A 14,497-nucleotide genomic window follows, 5' to 3' on the forward strand; every position below is an offset into this window, starting at 1 on the left:
TATTTTTGTTCTTTAAACAAAAATTGTGTCACACTCATATTTAACCATATCAACCCTTGACACTCGCTACATAATCAATTATGCCAATATGCGAAGAACTTCCGAGTTCCATTGGCATCGCGGCGTCATATCAAATTTGTTTAACCACAAATAATATATAATAATATATGCGATTTTTGGTGGCAAGGGTTATTGCTGCATTTGGTTGTTAGACGCACCTGCGTTTGCATAATTAACCATTTCATATTTTGTTTCGATGTGTAAACTTAAATATGAAATGAAATCCAAATATATATGCGGATGGACATTAAATCAATAGAGGAGCTATTATTTAATTTCTATGACAGCGCCAATGCACACAGTAATCAATTAGCGATGCTAAACAGTTTTTGAACCGGTTCAGGAAGTGGTTCAGCGCTACAATTTTGAATGTGGGCTACATTATAGCAATAATCAAACTATTTTGATTATTATAAAAGTGAAAGTATTCAAAGTAATCAATAAACAGTTTTTGAACCGGTTCAGGAAGTGGTTCAACACAACAATCTTACTTGTGGGCTACAATATTTAATCAAAAAGGAACTATTTTAATTTCCATAAAAGCGTAAATTTAAAATGTAATCAATTAGCGATGCTCAATGTATTTAAACCGGTTCAGCAAATGGTTCAAGGTTAAAACGTTTCTTGTTGTCTATAATTATACACCAATTAAGGAACTGGTTCAGGAAGTGGTTCAACACAACAACAATCTGAATGTGAATAGCAATATAATACATATAATTAGTTAGAGATGCTTAACAGTTTTCGAAGTGAATCTACAATTTAGCAATTAAGGAACTTCATTTCTATAGCAGCTAACCAAATTTCGAACCGGTTCAGAGACTGGTTCAACAAGACACATATACAATCTTAAAATATTCCATATAATATCCCATATAAATTGATCAACATATTTAGTAGAAGTGCAAATTTGAAAGCGAGTCATGAACCGGTTCAATCAAATGGTTCAGCTCCAAGCTTCTTTCACTACAACACTAACATTAAAAAGCAGCTTGTTGAAATGAATTACTGAAAATACTGTAAACTATACAATAAGAGAGTTTTGGCAATTAAATGCATACACTACGCATAATCGTTTCAGCCTCGCAACTTAATGGCTTCAAATATTTAATGAAATGCCACGAATACTATAATATAGAGAGTAAAAGAGTGAGAGAGGGGAGAGGAGAGAGGGTGACAGCACTTGAAGTACATGAGTTTTCAGCGTCATAACAATATTTCATCAATATAAGTTTAATTGCGCTTGAAGCAATGTTTCAAGTTATTAAAATGAGCTGAGCAAGTGAGTTGAAGCTGAAGCTGAAGCCTGCAGGGATCATCATAAGATTTTTCGACTAAACGTTTTAATGCTCATGGAATTATGATGAACTATTAAATCCGAATAATGCCAACTTTCAAGTTATTTAATAGTTTTCGCCACACACACACGCACACCCACGCATAGCGTGTTTTTTTGGAAAGTCAAGTTTGATGAGCCTCAGATTTTGGTTAGGCTTTTGGGAACGCGGGCAAACTGCAAAATGTTGTCGAGAGGGTTTTTGCTGTTTTTCGGTTTTTCGGTTTCTCGGTTTCTCTGGCTTTAATGGGATTTATCGGGGTTTATGCTCTAGCCGCACATAAAATCCCATTGAAATTGCCCCAGTTGAAGAGCGCGCCTTAATGTATGCTTTTAATTAATAAGTGTGCGCATTTATTGTTGCATTTTCACACCCCTCAAGAGAGAGAGAAAGAGAGGGAGAAAGAGAGAGAGAGAGAGAGAGAGAGAGAGAGAGCTCGTCTCGTTGCCAATTGGCATACACAGCGTTTTTTAGCGATTTTCATTTATTGGGCAAACATTTGCAGCCATGTGGTGTGCACAACACAGCATAGTGTGCTTGTGTGTATGTGTGTGTGCCAATAAACCCATCAAATGTTTGTAAATTAATTTTGTGCTCATCACTGCTGTTGTTATTGGCTTTTAATGCGCATTTATGCCCTGCCTTTGCCATTGGCTTTTCCCTTTTCCCCCCCGCCGTTTTTCCACATTTCTCGCTTCTCGCTTCCCATTTCACACATTTCTCCTTTAGCCATTTTCCTTTTGCTCTCGCTTTGATGACTTTAATCATTTGCGCCATATGCGTGGCGGCAATAATGACGTCATCAAGTGCCCCAAAAAGTGCTCCGATGGATCAATCACTTTTGTACATGTTTGGATTCAACAAAATACATACATAAGTATCTTATGTACACAGCATCAAATATATTATCCATACTTCATTCTCATAAAAATATATTTTAACAGTCTTAGCAAAAGATTTGCCAAATTTCGCTGATAATGCGAGTTTATCACACATTAAAGAGCAGCAAATTTAAATGGAATTTGCGCAGACAATTTTGTTTAAAAATGATGAACATTTTAAAAAGCACTTTCTGAAATGCATTTAGTTTTCATTTCTTACATCACTTAATCGCTGAGAAAGTGGCAGTTAAGTGTAAATTTCATAAAGCAGATGTATTATGCTATTTACTTTTTATTTATCTATATTTTACCTTTTCCCTTATTTTTTTTTTTTTTTTTTCGTTTCCATTTCAATTTTTATTTATATTTCTGTATTTATATCTATATCTTAGCTTTCTCTTTATACTTTTATTTATATTTTCCATATACTCCTTCTATTTATATTTATATGACTATTCCTATTTGTTCTTCAAATTATTCTATTCTTTTTCTATTACTACGACTTCTACTATTTTTATTTATATGTTATTTCTACTTCCTATCTATTACTACTTATAATTACATATCCACTTATTTTTTTTTTGTTCGTATTACTACTTCAAATCTATTTGTTTGTTTTTACTTTCTACTTTTGCTTCTATTTCTATTACGACTTTTATTTCTATATCGATTTTCATTTTTACTTCTATTTATATTTCTATTGCTATTATAATTTCTTCTGAAATTTATTATATTCCCATTTGCATTATTACTTCTATTCCTATTAATATTTTTTTATATTTGTTCTTAGTTTATATTTCAATTTATACTTCTATTTATACTTTACATATATTTCTTTTCTTATCTGTATTTATATTGATATTTCAACTTTTATTTACATTATCCATTCATATTTCTGTTACTACTTTTGTTTATATATCTACATGTATTTCTATTTTTTATTGTTAGTTCTACTTACTTTTTTCTCAATTCCCCATCTCAATTACTACTTTTAATTCTATTTCTATTACTACTTCTATTTCTATTAGTACTTCTATTTCTATTCCTACTTCTATTTTTATTACTACTCTATTTCTATATTGAATTTAATTTAGTCTTCTTTTAATATTTCTTTATATTTCTATTATTATTACTACGTTTATTTATATTTTCCATTCTTATTTCTGTTACTACTTTTATTTATATTTCTATTACTATTGTTAATTCCACTTCAATTTTTCTCTATTCCCATTTCTAATTTTATGTATACTTCTATTTCTATTACAACTTCTAATTCTATTTATATTACTACTTTAATTTCTATATTTTATTTAATTTATTCTTCTATTAATATTTTTTTATATTTCTATTATTATTACAACGTTTATTTATATTTTACATTCTTATTTCTGTTTCTACTTTTGTTTATATTTCTAATTTATACTTATATTTCTATTACTATTGTTAATTTCAGTTAAATTTTTCTCTATTCCCATTTCTTTTACTACATACTTCTAATTTATTTCTGCTTTCAATTCTATTACTACTTCTAATTATATTTCTATTTCTATATTTAATTTAATTTATTCTTATAGTAAAATTTCTATTGTTATTTCTTCATTTATTTATATTTTATATTCTCATTTCTGTTACTACTTTTATTTATATTTCTACATATTATTACTATTCTATTACTATTACTATTCTACTTCAATTTTTGTCTATTCCCATTTCATTTACTACTTCTACTCATACTTCTCTCCACTTCTCTCTATGAGTGCTGGTGTTAATGAGGATGATGATGCATCATTAGGTTGGCTAATTTTAATTACGCCAGCGCCTAAATTGCTGCTATCATTTTTAATAATATGCCGTGTCGCTCTGCCAATCTCTCACACATATTACTCGCATTCACTGCACTCTTCTTCGCACTCTCTCTCTCTCTCTCTCTCTGTGTGTGTGTATGTATATTTAACTGTGTGTCTGTTTGTGTTAACTTTTGCAGCTGTTGCAAGGCAAGCTCCTGCCTGTCTGTTGACGCTGCTCTAGCTTCAGCTCCAGCTCCTGCTGCTGTTGCTGTTGCTGTTGCTGCCTTCCCCAGTTCCAAAGGAACCGGCACGGCCCAGCACAAAGCCAACAAATTATGCACTTATACACACACACACACACACATACACACACTCGCACACACACACTCGCACTGAGTGTGTACTGTTTGAGTTATGTTGTGTGTGCAGTGCCGGGGCACTTGACTTTTTTTTCGTTCCTTTGAGCCAAGCGCCTTCCTGCTGGCTGGCTGGCTTGTGCCTTCCCTTCCCTTCCTTTCCCTTCCCTTTGCCGCCTTCCCACTGGCTGCCACAGCGAGTGTCTGTGCTGTGCCTCGGCTGACATCTTCTTACTCCATTTGGGCGCGCTGTCGTGTTAATTTAGCGCGAAATATTTGACAAGATGACGCGCTGCCTCGTTTGGTCCTCACAGGCTCTCCGCCAGAGAGAGAGAGAGAGAGAGAGTGAGAGAAAGAGAGAGCAGCTTCTTTGCCTCCTTCCACTTCCAACGTAGACATGCAACGTCTGCTTTGTAATGATCGAACATTGTCGAGGGGGAGGCGGAGGCGGAGGAGGAAGAGGAGATATGACGCCTGTCTCACAGCCTGTCTGTCTTTCTCAGTCTCAGCCTCAGTCGCAGTGTGTGTGTGTGTGTGTGTGTGCACATCTTCTTCATGTGGGTGCAACAGACACTCATATCGATTTATAAGTTGCCGACACACACACTCATACACACTGAGCTGACATTCGATAGCGTGTCTTGTGTCAGTCGCTTTTGGCATCCTTTAAGCTCCTTTTCACAACTGCTGCTTCGCTTCGCCTCGTCTCGATTCGCTTGAGATTGAGATTGAGCTGTGCGCTCTTTAAGTGATTTGATCTCTAGCTAATTCACAAACAATCCACAACTAAAAGCCACAAGCGCCTTATGACAGCCAACACACACACACACATAGTCCAAGATTGCATAGTTCTATATTATCTCTGTATTTTGTAGTATGTCATTGCAATTCAATCGTGTGTGGAACGCCTGAAACTCTCAACATGGATTATCGCTGACTGAGCTGCTCTCCTTTGTGGCCACACACACACACACACACACAGTTAATCACCAGCAAAAATGGATTAACCAAATACACACATGGTTATCATGATTTTCATGTTCTAAGACACACACAACTTTAACAGCGTTTAAACATTGTTTAGTTAAATAATATTAAATATTTATCGAGCATTTGATGTATAAATTTGTTTAAATATGTTGCTGAAACACTTTTCAAGCTGTTTTTGAACCGGTTCGGAGTTAAATTTATTTTTGCATTTATAATAACATTATTTAGTTAAATATTAATAAATATTTATCGAGCATTTGATGTCTAAATTTGATGATGTAACTTGTTTAGTTGTTTAAATATGTTACTGAACCACTTTTCAAGCTGTTTTTGAACCGGTTCGGAGTTAAATTTATTTTTGCATTTATAATAACATTATTTAGTTAAATATTAGTAAATATTTATAGCGCATTTGAAGTCTAAATTTGATGATGTAACTTGTTTAGTTGTTTACATATGCAGCTGAACCACATTTGAAACATCTTTCGAACCGGTTCAGAGATTATCATTAAATTTATGCTCAGAAAATGACGAAAGATTTAATTATAGTTTTTATAGTTACAAATTTACTTAAAGAAAGATTTCTTAAACAAAAGAAATCAAACACATGATTGAACCGGTTCAGTGAAATATTGTAAAAACCTTTTTTAAACAGCACTCGAACCGGTTCACAATTAAACTTTCAACTTACTTATAGAACGATTTGCGAAACTAAATACATCAATCATATGATTGAACAGATTCATTTAAATGATTTAGTTGCTTAAATATGTTTGCTGAACCACTTTTTAAATAGCTTTCGAACCGGTTCAGAATTAACCATTGCAGAGCATTATTTAGGTGAATAATATTAAATATTTACAGCGTATTTGAAGTCAAAGTTGTAACTTGTTTAGAAATATTGCTGCACTACATTTCATCGAACTGGTTCAGAGTTAAACGTTAAATTTATGGTGGTTAGTTTTTAATAGTTTCTTTCACATTTACTAGTTTGTAAACTAAATAAATCAATTATATGAGTGAACCGGTTCATTGAAATATTGTTACTCTCTCCTTTGCTCTCATCTCTTCCTTAAGTTCTTCCTTAGAACTTAGAGATTAACTAAACTATTGATATCACAGAAACTATCGACATGCGATAAAATAGAGTCGATACCAAAATGATGAAATATCGCAGATTGTGTCACATAAATAATTGAAACTGTCGCGTAATTTAAGTAACGATGAAATTAAATCAAAAGCTAATCGAAATATGAAAACTGTGAAAATTTGAGACAAGGTGAAGTATTATGCTCATTCATATTGCATTCAATTATTCGTTAGTTGCCACTACCACAAAATCAAAGATCAAATTGCAGGAGAAGCTGAGTGTGGAGTCGAGTCGAGTCGAGTCGAGTCGAGTCCCCATTGAGAGACACAACCTCAGAGGCGACAGACAGAGTCATTTATAAAATTTGCAGCAGAACGTGTTAAATGGCGTCAATATTAAAAGTTCAAATATGACGCTGACAAGGACATGCAGCATAAGGAGCAGGACCGAAGAGAGAGAGAGAGCGAGAGAGAGAGAGAGAGAGGGAATATAACACCATGATGGGGATTGCAAATGCTGATGACGATGGCAACGTTGGGAACGTAGCGCGAGAGAGCGAATCAACAAACGTTGCCAGCTATTATCGTTGTCGCAACATGCCACACACACACACACACACACACACACACACACACACACACACACACACATGTACATGACTCCTCTTTGGCAGTGTTGTTGCTCATCATCTTTTGGCGTTAGCAAGTGCTTGGCGGCAACTTCCAACTTCTAATGGCAGCATTATGCAGCTAACTTCCCAGCAAAAAGAGTGTGTGAGAGAGAGAAGGAGACAGAGAGAGAGAGAGAGAGAGAGGAGAGTGGAAGAGTGAGAAGAGGATTCGTCGCGTCTATCGCCCAAAATGAAAATGAAACTGTTGCAAAATCCCATAAAACGGCCAAAAAGCTTTTGTAAATGACGCCAACAGCTGTCGATGGCAAAACGCAGACAACGTTGTCGCCGTCGCCGTCGCCGTCTCCGTTGTCGCCCAATTTGCCAGCCCAACAAAACAAACCCCGCAAACACCGCCACCCACCTATTATCCATGTGTTGGTGTTGGTGTTGGTGTGTGTGTGTGTGTGTGTGTGTGTGTGTGTGTGTGTGTCTTGTGTCCTGCGTTTTTGGCGCGTTTTAATAAAGCGACAATGACATTTTATGAATTTTCCACTTTGTTCTTGCCTTTGCCGCCTTCACGTGCCACGCCTCTCCCCCAACCCAACCCACCACACACACACACACTCACAGTTTATGCTGCCACTTTCAGTCACCCCCACCCCCACCCTCCCGCTAAGTGGGGCGCTGCAGGACAACGACAACAAGCGTCGTCCATTGTTTGTTTGTTTGCTTAGAACCGCAGCGCAGTTGACTGGCTCCAGCTTCGTATTCAGTTCGCCTTCCCCCTCTCCTCTCCTCCCCTTCCTCCTCACTTGCCACACGCCATTGGCTTCAAATGAATTGTCATTATCTCTATGTGTTTGTCTGTCTGTGTGTGTGTGTGTGTGTTGGTGTTGGTGTTGCACAAAGGCGTGTTTCAGTCGTCTTTGATATCCGATTTCATTTATAATTAGCTGCAAAGTTTACGGTTGCCATACCTTTGCTTGTGGTTGGTGCGGCCGGGTCAAGTAATTTAGTGTCATCCGCGGGGGGTTTTTCACCTCACCTCACATCCTCTCTCTCTCTCTCTCTCTCTCTCTCTCTCTCTCTCTTTCCTCTTCCCTCTCGCTACACAACTCTCTCACATAGCCGCAATTAAAGTTAACTCTATTATTGATAGAACTAAGCAAATGAGTGCGAAGGCAACAGCCAAAGAGTTGAGACAGTACGACAAAAAAAAAAAAACAAGTAAGAAAGCTTCAGTCGAGTGTACTCGACTGTGAGATACCCGCTACCCATTTTGAATAAAAGAAATATTTTGCGGTATTTTTTCTCAAAATATACCGAATATACTGCAAAAATGCTAAAAATATACCAAATTGTATATTTGGTATATCGATATAGTACCGCATTCAAAATATACCATACGAAAATTCGCAACTCTAGCTTTAAAATGACGCTTGTTATTCGATTTTTTTGATTTGCGGGGGCGGAAGTGGGCGTGGCAAAAATTTGAAACAAACTTGATCTGCGTGCAAACATAACAAATGCTGTCGAAAAAAAATTATAGCTCTATCTCTTATAGTCTCTGAGATCCAGTGTTTCACACGGACGGACGGACAGACAGACAGACGGACATGGCTAGATCGTCTCGGCTGTTGACGCTGATCAGGAATGTATATACTTTATAGGGTCGGAGATGCCTTTTTCTACCTGTTACATACATTTCCTGCCGGCACAAAGTTATAATACCCTTCTACCCTATGGGTAGCGGGTATAAAAAGAGTGAGAATGACGTAGAGAAAGAGACTGAGATAGAGACAGAGACAGACAGAGAAAGAAGGAACACTCCATTATGTTTAGATTAGCTTTAATCTAAAGCATTAACTGTTTGTCCATTAGCATGCTTAGAATTTGGAATTTTTTCAGAAGAAATGATTCATCTGAGTACACTATGCCTCATTATCGCAGCGAGATAACCATAAAATTCAACAATTAAAGACAGTATCTAGCATCTATCATTTTGATTCACTTTATAAAGCATGCGGCACAATAAACATATGTACTAAGAAAGCTTTATTTAAATTTTGATATTTTTTTATTTTTATTATTTTACTAAAAACTTGAAGCCAAGTTATCAGTATTTATTACAAATTTTTGTTTAAATAATTGAATCAAATACATATTTTCCGGATTTCCGTAGTTTCTTCAAAGATGTAAAGTTTCCATTTTTTTTTTTTGTAAAGAAAAAGATTAATTGTAAGATTGAAATTGTAAGAAAGCTTGCAATTTAAAAAGTTCACAGATGGTATACTGAAAATACTGAAATTTCTTCTTTTGAGTAAATGTTTTAATAAACTAAATACATGTCTATGATATTATTTTGAATTTTTATTTATTTTTGTTAAAGGTCATTGTATTGTACATTTAAAATACTGAAATCTCATTTATTATTGATTATATATTTTAAATACTGAAATCTCGCATATCATTGATTTTACATTTAAAATACTGAAACTTTATAAGTTTATAAATGAAAACTTTCTTTTTCATTGATTGTATATTTAAAATTCTACTATTTTTCCCTTTTGAATGCGTTTTCAACACGTAATGAATTATATTCTTTAAAAGAGTTTAAAAAAAATTTGCATGCTTAAATAAGTTAAATATTGTGCAGTATACTTTAAAATGAATTTAATACCCAAATGGCAACATCAATCGCTAATTGCTTGAAAATGCAGCCGCAAAACTTAAGGAGAGTTGAAAAAAATGCTTCTTTGAAAGCACATGCAATGAGTCTGAGTCTTTTTGTCTGTCCGTCCGTCTGTCCGTCTGTCTGTCTGTTCGTCTGTCTGTCTGTCCGTCCGTCTGTCTGTCGCTTCGTTTGCTTGCTGCCCTTGCCCTTTCACTGTCATTGGCCCGCTTTTCCCGAATTTGCGACGAAACTGAAGTCAAGTGGAAAGTAAAATTCGCGGCTCAGTTGCCAACCGGCGGCTAAATTAACAGCTAATTACGTGCGAATGCCAAATACCAGAGAATTTTAAATGGTACGTGCCACACCAAGAGGCAGGCAGCACAAACCGAAGAGAAGAGAAGGGAAGAGACCAGAGAACAGAGAGCAGACTGACGACTCCGACTTGCGCTTGGCTGCCATAAGCTGCCAACTCGACGCACAAAATAATAATAATAAAAACGAAAAATACAAAAAAAAATAAAGCAAGCGCAATGAGTTGAAAGGGGCAAGAAGTTCGACAAGGAGACCCAGTAAAAAAAAATAATAAAAATACAAAAAAAATGGTCAACGTACACGTAGCGAGTGCAAGGGACGATAGCAAAGACAATAGAACCGAAAAAATAACGAAAACAACAACGCCAAACATTATTTGAATACGAAATGTCCTTGAAAAGGGTTCTCGAACACAGCCATATGCTGTGTACCTCCCACCTCCCATTCCTCCTCCTCCTCCTCCCTTCCACACTCTCCCTTTTCTTGCCCCCACTCAACGAGCTGCGCCCAAGTGACAAAAGTGACAAATTAGTCGATGTCGCCGACACTAAAAGCGTTATGACTGAGAAGGGGCCAAAGCGACCGCAACCCTTGTTCCCCCCTCTCTGACGCCCCCCACACACTCCTGGCACTTGTAGCTAAGCAGGGCTAGCAATCACTTTTGGTTACCCAAATAAACCCAAAATTAGACGACAGTTCAATACTCTTGTCCAAAAAATTTGTTTGAAAAGAATTGTCATAGATTATTTGAATCGTCCAAAATTTAAGAAATTACTTGAAATGTATTTTTGTTATTCAATCCAAACTCAAGGATAACTGAATATGAATATTGATGATGTGAATAGTACTACATATGAATAATTCTATCTATATATCTAAGACTTTCTGCATAAAACTATTCATTTGATCTATAGTTCTATATACTCGCATAAATAGTTATATCTGTATATTTAAATTTATGCATAAAACTATCTACATGATCCATATGTATTATTATTGTTATTAGTTTATTATAAAAGAAAAGTCATTAGTATTGACTTGATCTAGATACTATACAATGATATATTTTAATAAATTAATATAATAATAGGAGTTTAAGCACATAAAGAGCAGGAAAAAGCGAAATACATTTCTCACATATTAACAATGAATTTAAACATGACATTTTTAAAAATTAATCGTTACTAAATCGTAAAATATTAAGCAGTTATAGAAGAAGCATTAGAAATATTTAAGCATTGCTCGAATGCAATAGAATTTTATTTATCTGCTTGTGTTTTTAATCCTTTAAGCTCCAAAGACGTGTAAGCAACTTGCAATTGAATTTAAGCTGCTTAAGTTCATTCATAAATGTGTTTTAATATTCATGTAATGTTGAAATTGTCTTTTGATAAAGTGCGACATATTTAATTTTTGTTAACTTAGTTATTGCAATGCAATTACGAACAATATATTTAATCTCCTTTATTTTATTTCTGCTTTAAGCTCTTTCCTCTAAACGCGTTACATACCTCGTAAGAAATGGAAAACACCCGATGTAAGAGCATACAAAAAAAAAAAAAAAAAAAAAAAAAAAGAATGTCAAGTGTTTTGGACTCGGAGCGAGGTCAACAGCGGCAACGTCGTCGTCAAAGCAATTAAAATTCAAAGAGCAAAATGCATTTGCCACGCTCACGCACAGACAGACGGATGAACGGATAGACGGATAGACGGACGGATAACGGATAAGTGGGGTTGAGCGAGAGACCAGGTTGATGAGCCAAGGGGGGCGGGAGGGGATGACGGTCTACAGATTTCAGTATTTTTGGGATTGTAATTCAAATGCTGTTGTTTTGCCACACGTAGTGTGTGCAACGTTTTTATGCCTCATGCATAATTACATGCTAAATTGTGCAACACAAATAATGTGGCATTAGAATTGTGGCCAGCAGCAAAAACATATCACACTTACTTGCTTACTCTCTCTTTCTTTCTATCTCGCTTTCACTCGCTAAGCCTTTTTGTGCCTTCAGGAGGAGAAGGTGACGACAGCTAAGTAATATGGCATACAAATCTCATTTGCCATTTGTTCTCGGCATTTGCATGCACTGCGTCTTATCGGTTGGCAAATTAACGCCCAGATGTCTGGCATTTTTGTTGCATTTTCATTCCATTCCGTTACACACGCACACACACACACACTTACACATTTGCACACATGCTTTTTGCAGGCAGCAGGCCAATTGGCTCAACAATTTTACATTGTTCTTGCGTTCACATTGTGCGGCGGCAACTTTAATTACTATACTACTTGCACAACTCCATTTCGAAATGTTTTACAGCAATTAAATGCGCACAATGCGCCACCAACATAATGCAACAATTGGCTTTGCTTGCACATTTTACACATTTTATATTTTTCGCGTTTCTTTTATGCACTACTCGTATGCAATAAGCATTCACTAACGGCCACCTTCTTTTCGTTGCCATTCTCATTGCAACGGTCGCAAACATCGTTAAGGTAAGGTATCGTTGAACTTATCGATATATCGATAGCATTGACTCGATCGTTCGTGCTTATCAAAAATGCAAATGTTTCTTTAGCGTCAATTCATTTTGTTTTGCTAATAAGCCTCTTCAATTTATTTCGTTAAGTGCCGCTGTGTTGTGGACCCTGTATACTTGAGACGCCAAACACACACACACATACACACATACCCACACACACACACACACAAACAAATCAGTTACAAATTGTACACGAAATGAAAAGAAAAGGAAGATACAAAATTCCTGGCAAACGAACGGCGCCGAAGGGCGCAACAATGCAGCGAGCCAAAAAAGTAATGAACTCCAAATGAAGTAAAACAAAAAAGGAGCACACAATATTAATTATTCATATTTCATTAGTGAGCGCACTCACCGTACTCGAGAGGCGTGTTGTGGAGTCAAAGAAAAGGCGTGTGCCATATAAAATTTATAAAAATCAAAGTAATGCTGTGACGCGCGGGGCGGTTCAAATGAAAACAAAGGGGCAACCAGGTGGGGTTGGTGGGTGGGTGGAGGGGGAAAGAGTGGCGGAATGTTAAAGGTAAATGGCAGTCGAGTGCTAAGATGCCCGAGTCGTTGTATTGTGTGTTGGCCAAGAACAGATTGCTGGCAGGTGGAACCACCAACTGTGTTCTTTTTTGGGTGGCAGACATCATCATTTGTCTTGGCGTGCCCGGAGAGTACAAGGGAGGGAAAGGGATGGAAAGGGGGCAACGGCGCATTGATGAATGAAGTGCGTAGCATAGCAGCACAGCCTGAAAAGGCCAAAAGGCCAAGCAAGCGACATTAAAAATGCACACGCAATCAGAAAATGTTTCATGGCAGCCTCTCTTGATGCCAAGTTAACAGTTAGCAGCCGAAGAAGAAGAAGCAACAGCAATCCAGTTGATGGATCAACAGCGTCAAGATAAGACAGCGGGCGGGGTAATGAGCCAGTTGAAGTGGGCCAACTCCGTCGCCATCGCCGTCGCCGTCATCTACATCAACATTTTCATCTCTTTCGCTTTCATAATACCCGTTAGCCACAATTAGGGTGGCCGGGTATGCTAGATGAGTGTTAATCGCAAAAGGCTGAAGCTAATAAGAAAGCAAAGCTTATTAAGCTAACGAAAAATCAGAAGGTACTAAACTAAATCATCGATTTTGTAATGCTAACACAACATATTATTTTATTATGTTATATTATATTATTGCATATGTCATAGGATTAACATTTGTATTTATTTATTTGACATAATATTCAACGTAAGAAATATTTTCTAATTGTACATTTTCTGATTGTTCAAAATATTTCATTTTTATCGATATATCGGCAACATCGATATTCATTGTGCAACTAACTACTTGCAGGCTCATGATACAATTATACAAGGTAGTCTCGTCGGAAAAAGCTGTCCGACTTTAAACAAAACAATGAGTGCGAGTGAAAGAGTCTCAGCACAGCAGTGTGAGCGAGACGACAATAAAATGCGCATTAACCCTTAGATGATGATATTAATATTTACGTATTTTGAAGCTAATATTAATGTCTAATTGACATATTTTTAAAATGTAAATTGTTTATGAACAATATGAATAATATATATGAGAATTCTCTAATTCTCTAAATGTTTTAATTTTATCCGTGTCAACGGCATACATTGCAAAATGTCATTTTGCACAAAGGTTAATTGCAGAAAAAAATTCGTCCGCAGACAACCTCTTGCGTCGAAAAACGAATGCGTACTGACGAAAGCTTTTTCCGACGAGACTACCTTGTATAATTGTATCATGTGCAGGCTATCATTACAGTTTAGTGTAAAACGTCAAAGCGTTTGGAGTGCAATAAAATATAAAAAAGGAGCACACAAATAAAATATAATTCAGTC

This window comes from Drosophila sulfurigaster, chromosome X (assembly GCF_023558435.1).
Source record: "Drosophila sulfurigaster albostrigata strain 15112-1811.04 chromosome X, ASM2355843v2, whole genome shotgun sequence".
Taxonomy (NCBI): Eukaryota; Metazoa; Arthropoda; class Insecta; order Diptera; family Drosophilidae; genus Drosophila; species Drosophila sulfurigaster.